Source organism: Eubalaena glacialis, chromosome 18 (genome assembly GCF_028564815.1).
Source record: "Eubalaena glacialis isolate mEubGla1 chromosome 18, mEubGla1.1.hap2.+ XY, whole genome shotgun sequence".
Lineage (NCBI taxonomy): Eukaryota > Metazoa > Chordata > Mammalia > Artiodactyla > Balaenidae > Eubalaena > Eubalaena glacialis.
Window position 1 is genome coordinate 69,015,751 of NC_083733.1, and position 23,468 is coordinate 69,039,218.

At 42.7% G+C, this 23,468-nt stretch overlaps 1 long non-coding RNA gene and 1 pseudogene across 1 annotated transcript; one reads left to right on the plus strand and one right to left on the minus strand.

Moving 5' to 3' along the window:
• Positions 1-1,248: 1,248 nt before the first annotated feature.
• On the minus strand, positions 1,249-23,375 carry LOC133078547 (uncharacterized). The gene is made up of 3 exons (XR_009697904.1): positions 23,139-23,375; positions 20,615-20,733; positions 1,249-2,132 (listed from the first exon to the last, which is right to left on the minus strand). It is a non-coding gene; the product is annotated as an uncharacterized LOC133078547 (long non-coding RNA).
• Positions 15,168-15,461, plus strand: LOC133078545 (mitochondrial import inner membrane translocase subunit Tim8 A-like; annotated as a pseudogene).
• Positions 23,376-23,468: the final 93 nt, after the last annotated feature.

Below are 23,468 nucleotides of genomic sequence, written 5' to 3' on the forward strand. Positions count from 1 at the left end.
AATTTAAGTCCTTAATCCATTTTGAGTTTATTTTTGTATATGGTGTAAGTGGTCTAGTTTTATTCTTTTTTTAAAAATAAATTTATTTATTTATTTATTTTTGGCTTCATTGGGTCTTCATTGCTGCACACGGGCTGTCTTTAGTTGCGTCAAGTGGGGGCTACTCTTCGTTGCGGTGCACAGGCTTCTCATTGTGGTGGCTTCTCTTGTTGCAGAGCACAGGCTCTAGGCACACAGGCTTCAGTAGTTGTGGCACACAGGCTTCAGTAGTTGTGGCACACAGGCTCAGTAGTTGTGGCTTGTAGGCTCTAGAGCACAGACTCTGTAGTTGTGGTGCACGGGCTTAGTTGCTCCACGGCATGTGGGATCTTCCCCGACCAGGGCTCGAACCTGTGTCCCCTGCATTGGCAGGCAGATTCTTAACCACTGTGCCACCAGGGAAGCCCCCTAGTTTTATTCTTTCACGTGTAGCTACCTAGTTTTCCCAACACCATTTATTGAGGCAACTGTCCTTTCCCAATTGTATACTCTTGCCTCCTTTGTCATAGATAAATTGACCATATGACTGTGGGTTTACTTCTGGACTTTTTACTCTGTTCCATTGATCTATGTGTCTGGTTTTGTGACAGGACCATACTGTTTTGATTATGATAGCTTTGTAGTATGGTTTCAAGTCTGGGTGCATGATACCTCCAGCTTTGCTCTTCTGTCTCAAGACTGCTTTGGCTATTTGGGGTCTTTTGTAGTTCCATACAAATTTTAGAAATATTTGTTCTAGTTCTGGTGAAAAATGTCATTGGTATTTTGATAGAGATTGCACTGAGTCTGTAGATTGCTTTGGGTAGTATGTATATTTTCATGATATTGATTATTCCAATCCATGAGCATGGTATATCTTCCCATTTGTTTGTATCATCTTCAATTTCTTTCCTCAGTGTCTTATAGTTTTTAAACTACAAGTCTTTCACCTCCTTGTTTAAATTTATTACTAGATATTTTATTCTTTTTGATGCAACTGTAAATGGGATTATTTTCTTCATTTCTATGACAGTTCATTATTAGTGCACAGAAATACAACAGATTTCTGTATACTAATTTTGTATTCTGCAATTTTAGTCAATTCACTTAGCTCTAACAGTTCTTTGGTGGAGTTTTTCAGGTTTCTATATATACAGTGTCATGCCATCTGCAAATAGTGAGTTTTACTTTTTCCTTCTGTAAACCGAAATTTCAGAAACAGAGACCTGATTGAAATAAAAAGGCATTTATTTGGGGTTTATTAAGAATGTAGTCCAGGAGGGAATTCCCTGGCAGTCCAGTGTTTAGGACTCTGCCCTTTCACTGCCAAGGGCACGGGTTCAATCCCTGGTCAGGGAACCAAGATCCCGCAAGCCCCCCCCCCGCCCCAAAAAAAGTATTTAGTCCAGGACACACAGAGTCAAGGAGCATGTGAATTGTATTCTACTATACTACAAAATGGAGAAAGCTTAAAATGGAAGGCAAAAACTGCAAGGCCATAGTGAGTTACATAGTTGTCTGTCAGGAATTATAATTGGAGCAAGCAAGAAATAAGGGTGCTTGTTAAGCAAGGATTGGTTGGGGTCCAAAATGGTTGCAGAGTTACAAGGGGAAACTTTAGACCAAAAGGGTGCAGCTGCTGGGTGTTCTAAATACGGCTGATGGTGTCCTTGGGTTTGGTACAGTTCAAAGAAAGTTCAAATTCTCAGTGACGCAGGGATGTGTATGAGATCTGATCCTCAACGGCTGCTCAGCTCCATTTTGTATGCCTGAGTATGATTACACCATTACAATTTCAATTTGTCATTCCTCAAGGTAAAGATTTTATGACAGAGGAATAATTCCAATATTAGGATTATCAGGATTAAAGAAAACATGAGGAAGGGGTAAAAAGGCTTATTGACCCTCACTGTGACAAAGTCAAGTGTACAGGTACCTCAGTTAACAAAAAGAAAAACAGTTTGAAACTATCAACAAAGTTGGGGTTACAGGCCTGGTCTCGACTCTTGCGATGAGCTGTCTACTCAGATGTCATTTGCTTCTGACCCAGGGAAGTTTTTCTTGTTTTGATGGAGATCATCAATGGGTTGGGAGGTCCATTCAGGATTGGTAGCCTTTTAAAAATGAGAAACGTGACTCCATGAGTGAACACCAAAGGTTTTGCTGCACATGGCTTAGTGAACAACCTGTTAATACCTGATTAACAACCTCTTTCCATTGAGGTTGCAAAGCATCTCCAGGGAGGTGTCTTTTCCAATAAATATAGTCACCTGGTTGTAAATTGTTTTCTTTAATGGCTTTGTCTCCTGGTAACTCACTTTTTTTTTTTTAAAAAGGTTACTCACTTTTAAAAGATTCTAGTACTAGTAAGCATAAAGCTTTAATGTTTTTAGTTAATTCTTGGCAATATATTAAGAGGTCTCCTTTAACCACATTGGGCTCATGTAGTGCATTACATATTTTCATTGTTCTTCCCGTAATTATTTCAAAGGAAGAAAGTCGGTGCTTACCAAAGGGGGTAGACCTTAGGCTGAGCAATACCAGGGGCAGGGGTTCCGGCTATGGTAGATTAAAAGATTCAACTAGTTTAGCCAATTAAGTCTTTTTAAAATTATTATTATTGAAATATACTCGATGTACAATGTTAATTTCTGATGAACAGCAAAGTAATTCAGTTATACATATATATATATTCTTTTTCACGTTGTTTTCCATTATGGTTTATCACAGGATGTAGTTCCCTGTGCTACATAGTAGGACCTTGTTGTTTATCCATTCTATTCAATATATATTGTATAATAGTTTGCATCTGCTAATCCCAAACCCCCAATCCATCCCTCCCTAACCCCTTCTCCCCCTTGGCAACCACAAGTCTCTTCTCCATGTCTGTGAGTCTGTTTCTGTTTTTATACATAAGTTCATTTGTGTCATATTTTAGATCCCACATAAAAGTGATATCATATGGTATTTGTCTTTCTCTTTCTGACTTACTTCACTTAGTATGATAATCTCTAGTTCCATCCATGTTGCTGCAAATGGCATTATTTCATTCTTTTTTATGGCTGACTAGTATTCCATTGTATATATGTACATCTTCTTTATCCATTCTTCTGTCGATGGACATTTAGGTTGTTTCCATGTCTTGTTAGCCAATTGAGCCTTAATGGTTCTATATGTAAGTTCCACTAGCCTGGAGGACTGTGAATGATAGAGGCAGTGGAAATACTGGGGGGGAAATAAAAGGCCAAGTTTTACAGATTGACTGAATAACTTGCCCTGTAAAATGAGTTCCTTGATTACTATCAAGCTCAGATGAAATACTCCATGTAGAAATTATTTTTTCCAAAAGAATTTTGCCTACCAAAAGTGCTATAACCCTGCAACATGGAAATGTTTCAATCCAGTGAGAAAACATGCATACTAGTACAACTACATATTTATATCCCTGAGATGGTGGCAGTTGGATAAATTCCATCAACCATACCTCAAAGGGTCCTGAAGGCAAAGGAAAACAATCTTTAGAGAAATGGATGGGTTTACCTGGATTACGTTTTGGACAAAGGTTACACTTCAAATATACTTCAGTGGCTATTTTGTGGGATGGTTTTCAGTAGCATTGTTTTGCTCATATCATTTTATCTGGGCCCCCATGTATGTTCAATAATATGTTCCTGGAGGCTATGAGTCAAAACTGGAGTACTGTTAGACCCCTACCATAAATTATGATCTTCCCAAAATTTACATCCCTGGTATAAGATTTGTCTCGTTCCTCTGGAGAAACATTGTTTTAGGTTTCTGCCAGTAAATCTCGTAAGCTAACATAAGGTTAGGTAATAATTAAAGCTTTTTTGAAGTGGGTCAGAGAGCAGCAGTCACTGCTACAGTATCGGCTAAATTATTTCCTTTCCTTTGAACCAAGCCTTGAATAACCTGAGATATTTATAATGGCCAGAAGTTTTAGTATTTTAATAGCTTCCAGAAGGTCCAATACATATTGGTTATTCTTAATAGTTTGTCCTGTGGAAGTTAAAACAAACAAAACCCTTTGCTTCCATATAATACCGAAATCATGGGTAACATCAAAAGCATATTGACTGGGACTTCCCTGGTGGCGCAGTTGTTAAGAATCCGCCTGCCAGTGCAGGGGACGTGGGTTCGAGCCCTTGTCCAGGAAGATCCCACATGCCGTGGAGCAACTAAGCCCGTGTGCCACAACTACTGAACCTGTGCTCTAGAGCCCGTGAGCCACAACTACTGAGCCCGTGTGCCACAACTACTGAAGCCTGTGCGCCTAGAGCCCACGCTCCACAAGAAGAGAAGCCACCGCAATGAGAAGCCCACGCACCGCAATGAAGAGTAGCCCCCACTTGCCACAACTAGAGAAAAACCCCCGCGCAGCAACGAAGACCCAACGCAGATATAAATAAATAAATAAAATTAAAAAAAAAAAGGGGACATGGTGGCTGATGTCTCTTGTTTAAAAAAAAAAAGCATACTGGCTATCAGTATAAATATTAACAGTTTGATCTTTTGCTATAATGCAGGCTCAAGTAGTTAGAGGCTGTCTTTTTGAGAAGCCTGCATGCCTGAAGAGCAAAGAAGTTAGTTATCCACATATTGGAGTAAAGTGAAGTCATTTGGGAAAGTAACATCTGCAAGGTATGATTTTAAGGTCTCAGAAAAGTAAATAGGACTCTCCGTATATCCCTGGGGCAATACTGTCCAAGTGTACTGTTGGTCATTCCAAGTAAAGGCAAACAAGGATTGGCTGTCTGGATCCACTGGCATAACAAAGATAGCACCATATAAATCAGCCATGTGAAAACCTTGCTGCCTGTGGGAACTGCAAATAAAGGCATATGGGAATTAAGGACTACTGGATGGCGGGATATGACTATATTATTGATGGCTCTTTAATACTGAACAAAATGCCTCTTCCATTAGGTTTTCTAACTGGGAGGAAGGAGGTATTGCAAGGACTCGTGCAAAGAATCACTAGACCTTGTTTAATATAGTCTTTTATGATATGTTGAATTCCTTTTATAGGTTCCTGTTTGAGGAGATATTACTTGATGTTGGGGAGGGGTTAAGATGAGTCTACATCTATTTTGATTGGGGTTGCTGAATGAATTTTCCCTCTATCCATAGATATTTGGGACCGTAGTGTTTGTACAAGTTCATCCTTTCTTGGGGTTATGATTGATGTGAGAAAAATGATGGCAGCTTCACATGCAGGGCCTAAATTTGTGTCATTAGGGCCTTATTGATTGGAATGTTCTTCCAGATTTAAAACATTTCCCCCTTTTGTGAGAAGGAAACATGTGCATTATGGGCCTCTAAGAAGTCTCTTCTGAGGATGTGTACAGGAGTGGAAGGAAGAAGGAGAAAGGAATGTGTGTCTGTGACAGGCCAAGTTGGAATGGAGTGGGTTGAGATTTAAAAAAAGTCATTGGGTGCTTAGAAACTCCCACCATTGAAATTGTTTTAGTACTCCACAGAAGAGAATGTTTCAAAGTGGTGGGATTGAGAACAGAAAGAGTGGTACCCCGTATGAATTAAAGCTCTGTCTGTTCTCAAACAATGGTGAATTCAATTTCTCCAGAGTGTTAGTGAGAAGAAAGGGAGAAACCCCAGGTATTTCCTTGGAGCAGCCCTAGGCGAGACAGAAAGGAAGTTGCATAGGACCTTTGTTTGGAGAAGGGCTAGCAGGATTTTGTTTTCTCTCTGAGTGACTTTCTGAATTTATAGCAAGCTCTTTTAAAATTCCCAGGCTTTTTTTGCAATAATAGCAAAGGTACCTTTGAAGGTCTTCTGTGTTGGAGGGTCTTTCATTGTAAGATTGGAGGCGTGTTGGCCTTTTTTGGCCAGTCAATTGCTGAAGCTGTAAACTCATTATTTGAGTAGCCTTCTTCTTAGCTATTTTTGTATGGTCTTGGACAGCTGCTGTGCCATACTGCATAAATCATGGGCGTCCATGGCTGCCCAATTTCACTGATGCCTTTTAACTAAAGTGGCAAGTTCTTAATCTAAACCATTCATGAGTTGGTATTAACATCTTCCATCCCTGAATACTGTTTGAAAGTTTTTTGAAATCTTTCAAAGAATTCAAGTACAGTTTCCTTAGGTTTTGAGTACACAGTTGGATATGTTTCAATCAGTAATATTTGGGGAAACTTCTGGAATAACCAGTAAAGGGTTTTGGCTAAGTCTTTGGCCCTATCTTGATCTTCAGCTGTTTTCTTTTGGAAGTCTTCTATAGGTTTCTTCCAATCCACCTTATTAAGCCATTCTTTTGCTCTGCCTTCCCCTACCAGCATGTGTATAAGTTGATAAGGATCAGAATAGCCTGGTTCATAGGTTTGTATAACAAGATTAAATTGTTTGGCAAAGGAAATGAGGTCCAAAAAGGATCACAGAATTCTTTAGCTATAGCCCTAAGTTCACGTTTACTCCATGGGACAAAGACAATAAAGGGTTCAGGTGGACTTCGTTTTAATAGGGGCTGCCAGGACAGGGAGGTTGAGTGGGGTTTAGGCTCAGGAGTGTTAACTGATGGAGGAGGAGGAGGAGGGTATCTGGTGGAGAAAGAGAAGAGAGGGGGTAAGTTAAATAAAAAGGGAGTTTGGAAAGAGGTGGGTAAAGGAATGGAGAAGAAGGTGCAGAATTGGGAGGGGAATAGGAGTGGGGTAAAGAATTTCATGATTTCTTAAGTTTAGAAACAGTCTGAGTCAATTTTTAATTACAGCTTGGAGGGAAGCAATTTCCTCAGTATTATGTTTAGAGGCCTCTAAATATCAATTAAAACATGCTTTCCGGGACCTCCCTCGTGGCACAGTGGTTAAGAATCTGCCTGCCAATGCAGGGGACATGGGTTTGATCCCTGGTCCGGGAAGACCCCACATGCCACGGAGCAAGTAAGCCCATGTGCCACAACTACTGAGCCAGCGTGCTGCAACTACTGAAGCCCACGCTCTGCAACAAGAGAAACCACCGCAATGAGAAGCCCGTGCACCGCAAGGAAGAGTAGCCCCCGCTCATCGCAACTAGAGGAAGCCTGTGCTCAGCAATGAAGACCCAATGCAGCTATAAATAATAAATTTTTAAAAATATGCTTTCCATTAATTTTTCTCTGTTTCTGGTATTTTTTTCTAGGCATGCATGAAGATTGACAAATTTGGGAATTTCAAAAGCTCCCCATTTTGGCCAGGGCAATTTTAAATCATACCAGGTTAAATGGACCCATTTAGATAGGTCGTTACAGGATGAGGGCCCATAGGTGTTAAACACAAAGCTGACAGGGTTTTGTTTTGTTTTGAATGAGAAGTTATTCTGGCATTATTCTGAATACTCATCAAAATCAAAAGAAACCTGAAACCCGAATCTCCTACCAAGTGGCACAGATTAAAACAAAACAAAATAAAACAAACAAACAAAAAACTCCACTCCCAAAAGGGAGGACTAAAGTCAACACTGAGAGACACCCAATTTTATTTATGATCTAAACCTTGACCAAATGAGAGTTTTGGGTTCAGGAGGACTCTCTGCAGTCTTTATGTGAGTGAAAAGATGGCTAAATGCAATGGGTCCATGTAGGTACTGAATGCCAACACCAAGTCTGAAGAAGTGCTGGAGGTCACACTGGGTAATGCCAACTACACCAAGCAATGTTAACCTAAATTTCAGAAATGGAGACCTTATTGAAATAAAGAGGCATTTATTTGTGGTTTATTAGACTACAGCCTGGGAGACACAGGTTCAAGAAGCACCTGAACTATGTTCCTCTGGATTACAAAATGGAGGAAGCTTATACAGGCAAAAAACTGCAAGGGCACAGTTAGTTACATATGTTGTTTGTAAGGAATTATTTAGAGATGGCAAGAAGAGTGCTTGCTAAACAAGCATTGGTTGGGGTCTGAAATTCTTGCACTGACAAAGGGGAACCTTGAGACCATAAGGTTACACCCGGCAGATGTTGTTCTAAATATAGCTGTAGGTGTCCTGGGGTTTGGTACTTCACAGAAAGTTCAAGTTCTCAGTGGTACACGGATGTGTCTGAGACCAGAACCTCAATAGTCTTCCCAATCCGTTTTGTACACCTGAACTATAATTACTCCATTATGATTCCAATGTTTCCTCACTTTGCAATTTGGATGCCTTTTATTTTTCTTGCCTAGCTGCTGTGGCTAGGACTTCTATGAATGGTGGTGGGGGCACATCCTTCAAGGACTGAGGTTTAAGCCACTGGGGCCATGTACCTATTTCTCCTATCCACGAGCCTCAGAACTGTTCCCTAGTTTCCCCACACTGGTAGAAAGGTGTCCCCACCCTGTCCCATACTCTCACATCTCAATGTACTCATGGTATCCATTACAGGAGTGCAAAATCACATTGTTTTAAATGGAGTTCACATGATGTAGCCTTGAAATAAGGGGAGATCAGAACATGTGAAGTTACCTTTGCCATTTGCAAAGGGCAGGGTGACTTTGAGACAGATGTGTGCCTCTGTGAGCCTAGCGCTGCCTTCCAGCAGGGCAGGGATTTCAACACTCACACAGCTTGTGATTATCTATGTGCTGAGATTCTCCTATTTGGGGATCCAAAAGTGAAAAGGAGGGTAGAATCCCACACATGATTTAAACCAAATTGAAAACAAATTCATTTTTCCTTAGCAGTGTTCCTTCTCAGATACAGACTTTTCCCATTTTGCACTCTCTCTGTGGCTTTTGGATTAAGAGACCTGACCCACGTCAAGCATTTGTTCAATCGCTATGGAAGGCAGTCCCCATTGATTAATATTGTGTTATTGCTACATTAAGTGAAAAGCTACTGTCTGTGCTGCCTACATAAATACTGCCCATTGTCATGCACAACCCATTGACAACATGCAGAAGTAGTCATTTTTTTTGTGGAAGTGGGTCTAGTGGTGAAGGGTTGTGCTCAGAGCAGAGGACAGAAGTCAGGAAGACATGTATACCAAAGTCAAATCCTTCAAGGACTTTGGGGAAACCCCTTACACTTGTTTAAGATCTATACACTTTTGGTCTCTTTTTCATGTATCAATATTCACTGAGCACCTAGCACAATGCCTGGCCCATACTAGGTGTTCAATAAATATCTACTGAATGAATGAATGAATGAATGCCCTCATCCAAGCAAGGTGAATATATATTATTATATTTTATGGGTACTTAGAAATTATATAATGCTCTTTAAATCTTTGTAAAGGCTAACAGGCTGAGTCTTTTATTTGTGGGTATGAAGTGGCAAATTTGGGAAAGAGAAAATAGCAACATGTTTAGGGTGTTTTCAATGGGTGCAGCCTCTATGTATAATGAACCCCCCCCCCAGTGATTCATGATGAATGATCAAACTTACCCTTGTAATTTAGCCCTGTGAGAAAGACAGCCATTGCCCAGACATCAATGCACATGACTGTACCACCACCGCCCTCTAACTTATTCATTCTAAATGTCTGGACACAACAAGGGGAGAAGCATTCAGAAACAGTGATCAACACAATGACATATTTCGTCTCGGGTAGGTTCACCCCAGATCTTCTCTTTCCCACAAACCTAGTACTACAAGCAACTTCTTAAAAAATATTTGGACATAAAGGTAAAAGTCCAACAAATTTTTTTGTTCAAAAGCGTTGGGAATGAAGCTATAATAAAAATTTTGTGGCCACAATACTAAAACAGACAGGAACACACGTTGTGCTCTATTTGTAACCATGGAGATCAGCTCCAGCCCAGATGGGGCTGATGTAGGCACTGCATCCCCACCTCAGGTGATCTTGTGGTATGGGGTACTCCCCCTCTTCAGTTCTGTGCAATCCAATTAACAAATACTGACCTGATTCCAGCCAATCATGGCTGGATTGCCCACAAAGCCAGGTAAGCATTTGCTGGGGTGGAAGCAGGGACAGGGGAATGGGGCATTCAAGAAAGAATCAGGAAGGGAATTCCCTGGTGGTCCAGTGGTTAAGACTCCCCACTTCCACTGCAGGGGGCACGGGCTCGATCCCTGGTGGGGGAACTAAGATCCCACAAGCCATGTGGCGTGGCGTGGCGTGGCGTGGCGTGGCGTGGCGTGGCGTGGCTAAAAAAAAAAAAAAATCTGGGGCTTCCCTGGTGGTGCAGTGGTTAAGAATCTGCCTGCCAATGCAGGGGACACGGGTTCGAGCCCTGGTCCGGGAAGATCCCACATGCCGCGGAGCAACTAAGCCCGTGCGCCACAACTACTGAGCCTGTGCTCTAGAGCCTGCGGGCCACAACTACTGAGCCCACGTGCCACAGCTACTGAAGCCCACATGCCTAGAGCCCGTGCTCGGCAACAAGAGAAGCCACCGCAATGAGAAGCCTGTGCACCACGATGAAGAGTAACCCCAGCTCGCCGCAACTACAGAAAGCCCGTGCGCAGCAACGAAGACCCAACACAGCCAAAAATAAATAAAATAAAATAAATAAATTTATTAAAAAAAAAAATCTGGAAATCTGTACCCATCATTTTATTTATGGAGTGCTTGCTATTGCCAGGCACTGCCCCTATCACTGGATAAACAGCAATCTTTCTCTCCCTCATGGAAATTACATTTTTGCATTAATTAAAAATTTATTTTCCAACTGAATATTGTTTTTATTTTGAATTATTTGGGAGGGTACCATAATCATTTTAGTATTGTAGCCATAAAATTTTTACTATAGCTTCATTCCCAGCATGAAGTAACGACTTTTACCTTTTTGTTTGTTAAATATTTATTTATTTATTTATATTTTACTTGGCCATGTCAGGTCTTAGTTGCGGCACACGGGATCTTCGTTACAGCGTGCAGGATCTTTGTTACAGCGTGCAGGATCTTTAGCTGCTGCGTGTAGGATCTTTAGCTGCTGCGTGTGGGATCTTTAGCTGCAGCATGCTAACTCTTAGTTGCTGCATGTGGGATCTAGTTCCCTGACCAGGGATCCAACCCGGGCCTCCTGCATTGGGAGCACGGAGTCTTAGCCACTGGACCACCAGGGAAATCCCTAAAGACTTTTACCTTTATGTCCAAATATCTTCTAAGAAGTTGCTTGTAGTATTACGTTGAGTTTTTAAGTAGGAATGATCACTGCTGTAAGGGTGAGAGAAGTCTCACATAAATCCAAGAAGTTTGGCTTTAGGCGAAAGATGCAAAGTCAATAGCAGGAGTAATTAACAGCAGTACTATCAGGAGTTAGGTGTCACCATGCTGAGTCTGAGGTATTGCAGGCACCTCTAAGTGGAGGTGTTAAGTGGGCATGTGAAATACACCTGGAGTTCAGGGAAGGAGGGGGTTAATGTAAAGATACCCATAAGCAGGATATTGGCACGTGGACTATGTCAGACTTAAGAGGTACACCCCACAGGTTATGTGGCAATGCCATTAAGGCTGAAGGGAGGGTATTCTGCATGGACTGGCTCACTTGCCTGGACCCCTGGAGAGGGGTGGTGGCTGTCATCATCACTAAGACAGGTTAGGAAGTACAGCGACCATGAGACAGAGTGTGTGTGTGTGCATGAGTGTGTGTGTGGGGTGGGGGGGGGAGGCTGTCATCATCACTAAGACAGGTTAGGAAGTACAGTGACCATGAGAAAGAGAGAGAGAGAGAGAGAGAGGTGTGTGTGTGTGTGTCTGTGTGCGTGTGCATGTGCGTGTGTGTGTGGTGTGGGAGCTGGCTTCAGATGAAGATCCAGGAGTGACACGAAATTCCAAGGAGGTGAATAAGAGATTTATTGAGAGGCAAAGCAGTAAATGGAATCAGATGATACTGAGATAAGACCTGGTGCTGTTTTCCTCTCTACAGGCTCAGAGTTTTGTGATAACTCCTGGTGAAGCCTATAGAGTGTCAGACTGGATGACAGATTAGCTAAAGAGTAAATAAGGTCAATTTCTACCAAACATACAAAGAAGAACTTATACCAATCCATCTCAAAATCTTCCAAAAGACTGAAGAGGATGCAACACCCCAAAGTCATTCTATGAAGCCACCACCACCCTGATACAAAAACCAGACAAAAACACCACCAAAAAAGAAAATTACAGGCCAATATCGTTGATGAATATAGATGCAAAAATTCTCCACAAAATATTAGCAAACCGAATCCAACAACACATAAAAAAGATCATACAGCAGGATCAAGTTGGATTCATCCCAGGGTCACAAGGATGGTTCAACATATGTAAATCAATCAATGTAATACACCACATCAACAAAAGAAAAGACAAAAACCATGTGACCATCTCAATAGATGCAGAAAAAGTATTTGATAAAATTCAACATCCATTCATGATAAAAACTCTCACCAAAGTGGGTATAAAGGGAACATATCTCAACATAATAAAAGCTATTTATGGGACTTCCCTGGTGGCGCAGTGTTTAAGAATCTGCCTGCCAATGCAGGGGACACGGGTTCGAGCCCTGCCAGGAAGATCCCACATGCTGCGGAGCAAGTAAGCCTGTACGCCACAACTACTGAGCCTGTGCTCTAGAGCCTGTGAGCCACAACTACTGAGCCCGCATGCCACAACTACTGAAGTCCATGTGCCTAGAGCCCGTGCTCTGCAAAAAGAGAAGCCACCAGAATGAGAAGCCCACGCACCGCAACGAAGAGTAACCCCCACTCACTGCAACTAGAGAAAGCCCGCGCGCAGCAACAAAGACCCAACGCAGCCAAAAAAAAAGCTATTTATGACAAACCCACAGCCAACATAATACTCGATGGTGAAAAGTTGAAAGCCTTCCTGCTAAAATCTAGAACAAGACAAGGATGCCCACCCTCACCACTTCTATTCAACATAGTATTAGAAGTCTTAGCCAGAGCAATCAAACAAGAAAAAGAAATAAAAAGTATCCAAATTGAAAGGAAAGATGTAAAATTCTCCTTATATGCAGATGACATGATACTATATATTGAAAACCCTAAAGACTCCACACAAAAACTACTAGAACTGATAAATAAATTCAGCAAGGTAGCAGGATACAAGATTAACACACAGAAATCAGTTGCACTTCTTTACACTAACAATGAAATATCAGAAAGGGAAAGTAAGAAAACAATCCCTTTTAAAATTGCATTAAAAAAGTTAAAATACTTAGAAATAAACCTGATCAAGGAGGTGAAAGACTTATATGCTGAGAGCTATAAAACACTGATAAAAGAAACTGAAGATGATTCAAAGAAATGGAAAGCTATCCCATGCTCTTGGGTTAGAAGAATTAATAGTGTTAAAATGACCATACTACCCAAAGCGATCTACAGATTCAATGAAATCTCCATCAAATTACCCATGACATTTTTCACAGAACTAGAACAAAAAAATTCTAAAATTTATATGGACCCATAAAAGACCCATATTGCCAAAGCAATCCTGAGGAAAAAGAACAAAGCTGGAGGCATAACCCTCCCACACCACAGACAATACTACAAAGTTATAGTCATCAAAACAGCATGGTACTGGCATAAAAACAGACACATGGATCAATGGAACAGAAGAGAGAGCCCAGAAATAAACCCACACACCTATGGTCAATTAATTTTCAACAAAGGAGGCAAGAATATACAATGGAAAAAAGACAGTCTCTTCAGGAAGTGGTGGTGGGAAAGCTGGACAGCCACATGTAAATCAATGAAGTCAGAACACTCCCTCACACCATACACAAAAATAAACTCAAAATGGCTTGAAGACTTAAACATGAGACATGATACCATAAAACTCTTAGAAGAGAACATATGCAAAACATTCTCTGACATAAACCATAGCAATGTTTTCTTAGGTCAGTCTTCCAAGGCAAAAGAAATAAAAGGAAAAATAAACAAATGGGACCTAATCAAACTTATAAGCTGTTGCACAGCAAAGGAAACCATGAACAAAACAAAAAGACAACCTACGGACTGGGAGAAAATATTTGCAAACAATGTGATTGACAAGGGCTTAATTTCCAAAATATATAAACAGCTCATACAACTCAATAACAACAACAAAAAACAAATAACCCAACAAAAAAATGGACAGAGACCTAAATAGACTTTTCTCCAAAGAACATACAGATGGCCAATAGGCACATAAAAAGATGCTCAACATTGCTAATTAGTAGAGAAATGCAAATCAGAACTATAATGTGGTATCACCTCACACTGGTCAGAATGGCCATCAAGAAAAAGTCAACAAATAAATGCTGGGGAGGGTGTAGTGAAAAGAAAACCCTCCTATGCTGTTGGTGGGTATGTAAGCTGGTAAAGCCACTATGGAGAACAGTATGGAGGTTCCTTAAAAAACTAAAAATAGAGTTACCATATGATCCAGCAATCCCACTCCTGGGCATACATTGGGAGAAAACGCTAATTCAAAAAGATACATGCACCCCTATGTTCACAGCAGCACTATTTACAATAGCCAAGACATGGAAACTACATAAATGTCCAACAGATGGAAGGATAAAGATGTGGTGTGTGTATACACACACATACACACACACACACACACACACACACACACACACACACACAATGGAATACTACTCAGCCATAAAAAAGAATGAAATAATGCTATTTGCAGCTACATGGATGGACCTAGAGGTTATCATACTAAGCAAAGTAAGTCAGAAAGAGAAAGACAAATACCATATGATATCCCTTATACATGGAATCTAAAATATGATACAAATGAACTTATTACAAAACAGAAACGGGGGCTTCCCCGGTGGCACCGTGGTTAAGAAGCCGCCTGCCAATGCAGGGGACACGGGTTCGAGCCCTGGTCTGGGAAAATCCCACATGCCACGGAGCAACTAAGCCCGTGCGCCACAACTACTGAGCCTGCGCTCTAGAGCCCTCGAACCACAACTACTGAGCACGCACGCCACAGCTACTGAAGCCTGCGCGCCTAGAGCCCATGCTCCGCAACAAGAGAAGCCACCGCAATGAGAAGCCTGCACACCCCAACAAAGAGTAGCCCCCGCTCGCCACAACTAGAGCAAGCCCGTGCACAGCAACGAAAACCCAATGCAGCCAAAAATAAATGGTAATAAATAAAATATTAAAAAATCTTAAAAAACAAAACAAAACAGAAGCAGACGTGAAGGTTGGTGAGTTGGTGCAGAGTTCGTCTCGGCACGCGTGGCCACGCTGGGATGGATTCCTCCTCATCTTCCTCCGCAGCGGGTTTGGGCTCGGTTGACTGGCAGCTGCAGCATTTCATGGAGGTAGAGACTCAGAAGCAGCGCTTCTAGCAGCTGGTGCACCAGATGACGAAACTTCGTTGGGAAAAGTGCATGGACAAGCCTGGGCCAAAGTTGGATAGTCCAGCTGAGGCCTGTTTTGTGAACTGCATTGGGCACTTCATTGATACAAGCCAATTCAACTTGAATCAACTGGAACAGACCCAGAAATCCAAGCCAGTCTTCTCAGAAAGCCGTTCTGACTGACCTCAGCATTACCTCTTTGGAAAAGGAAGATAGTTCAAGAAATGAAGAGCAGTTGATGGGATCGTTGAAGAAAAGGCTATGGGGGGATCGGCTCCCACCTTTGTCACTCTTGGGACATCCTGTCATCTGAGAATGAACAAAGACCAATTTTTGTGTGGGGGGTGTTTGAGGGTCAAATGTGTTTGGGGTTGTGTTTTTTAATGCTAATCTTGGGAAAACAATTGACAGATGAATGGAAAACTCTACTAGATGTATATTACTGTATGTGGGACAAAGCTTTTCTCATAGTCCCATTAACTGCTCCCTACAATTTTAATAGTGGAACTGCTCTATAATTTGATAGTGGGACCACATAGGTAATAATCTGTTATTTGTGTGGATTCATTTCAGATTTCTAGAGAGATCAACATACATCTTTGTGTCTCTCAGAAAGGGCAGCAGCGGGGGAAAGAGTAATTTGGTACTTGACTGTAGGCCTCCTTATCTAATGTTTGACTATCAGTGCTGGAAAAAAAGATGTATGGAATATTCATACAGTACATTTCACCTTTCCAGATTATCTCTCTCCCTTATACTGTGATTCACTTAAATATCTATATAAAGTACAGTCTTGAGCTAGTACAGGTAGCCTGAGAGTCTAGAGGCCTTTGGTTAAAGGAATCTAGCCAGTGAACATAATTCTCATACTAAACTGCCACAAGGAAGAAGTTAACTTACCCTGTATATCAGGGTCCAAAAAAATTTAAAGATGTGCCTAAATGAAAAAATAAGTTATAAAGATTGAGGCCACTCAAAAACTAACAGCAGTTTCAGGTAGAGGTGCATGCCTAATGTAAATCAGCATAGTTTCCGTTTAGTGCATTCTTTTAATCACTGAAATAAAAGATTCTACAAGAAAAAAAAAAACAAACAGAAACAGAAACAGACTCACAGATATAGAAAACAAACTTACGGTTACCAAAAGGGAAAGGGAGTGGAGGGAGGGATAAATTAGGAGCTTAGGATTAACAGATACAAACTACTATATACAGATAAACAACAAGGTCCTACTGTAGAGCACAGGGAACTATATTCAATATCTTGTAATAAACCATAATGGAAAAGACAAGAGTAAATGAGGTCAGCTGGGAGTCTCTTGGGCTGTGGTGGGAGAGGTGGGGTTGGGCTTTGGATGAGAGGAGGTAGATAGAAAAAAGGTGTGGCTGGTGTAGAGTAAGCACATGCAATACTGGAGAGGACGTAGGGCATGTGACTTCCACACAAGGTCAAAACCTGTGTTCCTGTTTTATCGGGTTGGCCAAAAAGTTCGTTCGGGGTTTCCCATAAGATGCTACCGAAAAACCCGAACCAACTTTTTTGGCCAACCCAGTATTTTGTAACTCTTGCAGTTTTAGGTTCTTCTGTATATGTCTATGATCCATAGTTATTTAATTTTTATAAGTTCTCTTTGCATACCCAATTGCATACCCAACAGCTACTGTACACTGATCTAACAAATCATTCTTTCTATACCAAATTGCTTTTGTTCCTTCACTGAAAAACAACTGATCAGTTGTGGGTATGTTTATTTCTAGACCTCCTATTCCCTTACATTTATCTATTTGTATTTACGCTAGCACTTTCTTGTTTCCAGGTTGTTTTGGCTATTCTTGGTCCTTTGCACTTGCATTTTCATTGTAGAATCCACTTCGCAATTTCTATTAAAAAAAAAAAAAAAGAGCGTACCAAGATTTTGACTTGGATTTCACTTAACACACAGATCAATTTAGAAGGAAATATTGAGTGTTACAATCCGTAAATGTGAGATATCTCTCCTTTTACTTGGGTCTTAATTTTTTTTTCTCTAATTTTTAAAATTCTGTTTACCCATCTTGCATGTATTTTTTACATCTGATGGTATGCTCAATTTTAATTGTATTGACTATATTTTCTTATATTTTTGTATTTTTCCTACTCTGGCCTTTGGGTCCTTATTCCTAGCGAGGCTATCCCTCTCAGAGCTAGCTAATTCCTGCAGGTAACAAATCCCTCCCCTGTAAGCATGCTTGTTATACACAAACCGACCAATCTGGAGCCCGCACCCCCAACCATAACCTTATCAAACTCACACACCAAACCAATAATCCTCCCTGCCCTATACCGTACCTAGCTCTGGTATAGGTACCTAGCTCTGGTACCTATACCAGAGCTAGGTACGGGACAACGAGGGTCCACCCTTCCAAAATGGAGCCCGCTGAAAAATTTCAAACTGTCTGTCTTAGTCTTATAGGTCTGCTATAACAAAACACCATAGACTGGGTGATTTATGAAGAACAGACATTCATTTATCCCAATTCTGATGACTGGAAGTCCTCCGATGCCATAAAGGTGCCTCATGATTGGGTGAATGTCCTCTTCTGGGTGGCAACTAGGGATGACCCCTGTAGCCCAGAGTCTGTCAGAATTTTTCAAGGCTGTGAGCCATGCTCTTCTTGACCTTCCTGAGCAGAAGGTGGAGGCCCAGCATATGCGGCCCAGTATGACATGCTGTGCTTCCTGTTTCTAGGGAACCGTGTAAATGTCCTTCTTCATAATAACTTCCATGTCTGCATGTCTCACAGTGCATGATTAAAACAAGTCCCTGGTACATTTCAACACAGACATTTGGGGAGGGGAGGGGGGATCTGAAGTTCTCAACTGTTTATTGCTATTGCAAATAGGATGGTTTCTTTTATATGGATCTTGAATTCTTCAAGCTTCAGATACTCAGTTGTTCTAGCAGGTTTTTTTGGTTAATGTTATGTTTTGTTTTTTATTGAAGTATAGCTGATGTACAATGTTATATAAATTACAGGAGTACAATATAGTGATTCACAATTTTTAAATGTTGTACTCCATTTATAGTTATAGAATATTGGCTATATTCCCTGTGTTGTACAATATATCCTTGTAGCTTATTTTGTACATCACAGTTTGTACCTCTGATTCCCCTACCCTTATATGGCCCCTCCCCACTTCCCTTTCCTCACAGGTAACCACTAGTTTGTTCTCTGTATCTGTGAGTCAGCTTCTTTTTTGTTATATTCATTAGTTTGTTGTATTTTTAAGATTCCACATATAAGTGATACCATACAGTATTTGTCTTTCTCTATCTGATTTATTTCACTTAGCATAATACCCTCCAAGTCCATCCATGTTGTTGCAAATGGCAATATTTCATTCTTTTTTATGGCTGAGTAGTATTCCATTGTATATGTTTATTCTGGGTTATGCTTTGTTTGGAGATCCCATAGAGTTTTCTCCATAGATCAGTTTTATTTTTTCCTTAACAATGTGAGTAATTTTACTTTTTATTGCCTCATTATTGTGACTATAACCTCCATCTCAATACTGAATAGAAGTCTAGTTTTATTAAAATTTCCAGTATAATATTGAACCAAAGTCTTGCTTAATTTGGCTTTGTCTTATTTTTCTACTTTCTTAAGGGACAACATGCCATTAAGTTGAGGCCATTCTTTTCGCATATGTGTTTGGTCCATAAATTTAAAAATTACAAATAAAAATATAGGTATTTAGTCCATTAAAAAAAAGCTTCACAGTGAAATCTAGACTGGTATTTGAACAATATTCAGGTATCACAGCCGAGTCAAGTTGATATATAAAATTAATCATCACACGTACACCTCTTGTCAACTTGGCACCATACAAACTTTAACCATTCCTTATCTCCAAATAAAGACAACAACAAGGTCATGACACAACTATCCTGTGTACAACCAAAAATACAATAACTCTTTCTTCAGAAAGAAGACAGATTCCCTGCATAACATTCACTCTCCTCCTTGATACCCTATAACCAAATACTATGATATAATTTTAACAATACTTAAATACTGTGATGTGAAGTCAGCACATCTTCTGTTAAATGATAAGGGGGTGAAAGAAGGAAGAAAAAGATATTGGCTGTACACACACATTCATGACAAAAATCAGGAAGAAATACTCACGACATTACTGATTACTATCCTCACTTCTGTTAATGGTCACATGAGCTAACTAATATGTAGCTCTTCCACAATCCATTCCATGTTCCTTTTGTCCTCAGCAGCACCTCGAATGGTCATTTTTTATTCCCTGGTTGGGTGACCAAAGCATTCTTTCCTGAAGGGTCTGGGCCATGAGTTGTCCTGCCTGAAGTAGGTTGTGGATAGTTTTCCGTTGACTTGACCATAGATCATGACAAGACATCTTAAGGGATCTCTGCATTCCAGACACACACTTCCTTTGTGCAAGTAGCAGTGGGAAGTATAGTCCAATTTGCACCTGATAATCAGATTCAATCACCAGAGCCAGCACAGTAACTCTTACTTTGCCTGTTGATTGAGAAGCATGAGTAGCGCAAAGTGGCAGACTGGCAGTGTTACTCTCCAGGACAACGGAATCATTCTACTGCAGTAGTGAAAGCACTCTTCCCTTTGCAACTAAGACCTCTACACAATCAGTGCTTCATGAAGACAGGAAGCAAAAATTTCCCCTAGTGCCTCTCTATGGATAACTGTCAGTGGTGCCACTCACATATCTACCCCTTGATTCCTGGACACATCAATCCAGGCTATGGGACAAATAGTCCTATTTGTTGTTTGATGATTCAGAGCCTATACAGCTTCCTGGGGAATCTTTCCCTGGCCCTCCAAGTATTGCCAAATAGCAATCTGCCCAGGCCACAGGAAACATGTGAGGATCATGTAGACACCAGGGACCTTTGAACCGAGATTGTGCTGTTTAGGAAGATCTCTGGGTGGCACTGATGACAAATGCCATGTAGGGGTCTGCCTGGCCCACCCTCTCTTCTGAGAACAGCCCTGCTAACTGGGCTGTGGGGACACCTGACCTCACCAGGCTGGACCAGTCAGCTTCCCTCCCGTGGAATCTGGAACAGGGACCTCAGACTGAGGCCCGAGGGTGCTGGGCACTGGGATGGGGGCTGGTGTTCAGAAGGACATTGTTTCTATCCCACCAATCACTGCTACAGACACAGGGAGACCAGGCAGGAGAAGGGACCAGAAAACTGCAGGACCTGTGGGGAGGAGGAAAGGTGACTCCTGTGACCTTCCTGATCAGCCCAGAAACAAGGCGGGTGGGGTCCCCCACAGGTGTGAGAGCTGAGCACTTACCCAGTGAGACCAGAAGCTCACAGGTCTCCAGCATCACCTCCTGGTACAGAGTCCTCTGGTCCAGGTCAAGTTGTCCCACTCCTCTTTGTCACAGCCACATTCTTAAAGGTCACCACCACCTGGAGAGTCAAACACAGGTAGTGGTGTTGGCCTTGTGCACTTGGATGGGATCAACCTTTTCACTCTGTTGCTGGTGAAGATGCAGAGAGACCCAGGCTTGAATCACCGAGGCCTCCAGATCGCCAAGTTCTGTGTTGGGCTCAAGGGGGAAGCAGATGCAACCTTGGGACATAATGCAATTGTGGCTGAGAGAAAAGCCTCCCATGAAGGAAGTCACTGGAGAAGACACAGACAGTGTCACAGAGACACAGACAGTGGTGTTCCATGAGGACTGGGGAGAGATGGTAAGTGCTCTGGGAAAAATGATCATGGTGATAATTCCAACAATGGTAACAGTAAAGTGACAGCAGCTAAGCCTCCCTGGTCCTCACAGTGCACCTGCCCCAAGTTGAGGCCTTTACACAATAAGATCCCTTGCTCGGGAGCCAGACTTCCAGGGTTTGAATCAAGACTCTGGAATTTGACACTTCCTGCCAGTGCCACCACAGGGGAGGACATCCCATCATGTCTCTAAGCCTCGATTTCTGCATCAATACAACAATCAGTCCCACTTCACCAGGCAGTTTGGAGAACTAAAGAGAAAATGTTTACATGGCAGATGCTGGACTGCCTGGCACAGTTACGTGTTCAATGTATTTTGTGACTCTTACTAATCCTCCCACAGCCCATGAGGTAAATGCCATCATCACCTCCGTGTCACAGCCAGAGGTCTGAGCCCCAGGCAGCTCTAGAAAATCAGCCACAACCTCAAATTTAAGGAGCAGAAGTGGGAATTGAACATCCAGTAAAAGCGGGAACAGAGTTGCCAGAAGATTGGCAGGTGGGGGCAGGAGTACCTTAGCTAGAATTATTATAAAACAGCCAGGAAAAGACTATCCTAAGAGGTGACACTGATGCACAGGAAGGGTGGGGAAAGATAGCCCGGCAGAGATCTGGGAACAGGGCCCCAGACAAAGAGAAGTGCAAGTTCAAGCTGCAAACTGGGCAGGAGTTTTACAAGTTCAGGACTGCCTGGCCGTGTGTGGTGAGTGAGGGAAAAATGGAGGGAAAAAAGCTTGGGGGTAAGCAAGGGGCAGATCAAGTAGAGAGAGCCCTGTGGGCCATAGTTGGGAGAAAGACTGCATTTATTATAAGTGTGAGGCAAGCACCTGAGGGGGAGACCCATTCATTCACTGAACCATTTGTTGAGTACCTTTTGTAAGCCCAGGCTGTTGTTCTAGGTCCTGAGCAGCAACAGTGCTCATGCTCGGGGTCTGGGAAGAGATCCTAAACAAGCAACTAAATAAACGAGCAAGACAATGTCATAGGGACCCAAAGATTCCAAAGTCAAGAAAATAGCACGAGAAGACAAGAGGTTACAGTCTGCTTTCGACAGGGCACCACGGAAAGCCTGTTTCAGGACAGCACACTGGAGTGAGTCTGAAATAAAGTGAGGAAGGAGCCAAGTGAATGGGAAGTTAACAAATAAGACAAGTTCTGACAGCAATCAGGACTATGATGAGGGTACTCAGGGCCACGGCTATGGAGTTACCCAGGACCTCTTGTGTTTTCATGTCCAAAGGGACACCACACTCCTGCACACTATCGCCACTTACCATATGTAACTGAACCTCAAACAGGAAAACAGATTCAGTGGGAAGCCAGTTCCACTGGCTGTAAACTGGAAGACAAATTCCTTGGCCTTCTGGGCGCCCCGCCTGTCCTGACACCTTTTCTGTCCTAGCAGAGCTGCAATCCCCAAGCTGCTGCAGGCTACTCCTGCCTCTTCCCCACCCCAGCCCTTATCTTTGTAGAGGTTACACAGCTGGGAAGGCCAAGGGTCAGCTTCCCCCAGGGATGAGCCTCTAAGATCAACAAAGGCTCAGGAGGCACCTCCGTGGAAAGAGAGCCAGAGTGATGCTCCCTGCACCGTGCTGGACGCGGGGGGATACACGTCACCCATGTGCTTTTTCTAGTTCCCTCAAACCCAGTTGGAGGAACTTTAATATTCCTGTTTTGTGCCCGAGAAAACAGAAACCAAGGGCAACAGGGAAAGCTGCTCAAGGTCCTAGACTCGGGAAGGGGCGAGGCCGCAACACACAGAAAGGTCTCCGGACTGTGCGGCCTGCGCTCGTCCCTGCGGGTCCTTCCACGCCAGCGGTATGGGGTCCGGGGGATTCGAGAAGCCACATCTCTCCCTACCACACAGCGTCCCACTGACTGACAGAAATGGGACCCTCCGCGTGAAGCCCCTAACCTGGATTCCCACCCGGAGCACAAGCGACCCCATCCCGAGGCTCCGACAAACAATGCCCTGGGGAGGACAAGGTGACGACTCACAGGACACCACCATCCTGCACAGCAGCGCGCCTCGGCCACGTGGGTGGGGTCCGAGCGGCCGTGGCCTGGCGCACCGTCCACTCACCTGTGCCGGGGTCACCAGCGCCGCCATCGCACCGCGGGGAGCGTAGGGCCACGTGAGGGCGCCGGAGACCGGCGGGTCCAGCGGGCTTAGCTGACCCTCCCCCAGGTCGTACAAAGGCGCAGGTGGGCCCTCCTGGCTGTCCTCCCCGCTCCGTCCCTAAGTCCCGGGAAGAGCTCCTCGTGGGTGGGGACACACCAGCCTCACCACAAAGAAAAGCCCGCTCCTCCGGCGCAGGAAGTCCCGCCCCTGACAACGCGAGCCAGTAACGCCCCTTTTCTGTGACGCCATCAGTCCGGCCCTCACAGCCATCCCGCAAAGCACAGCCTGCTG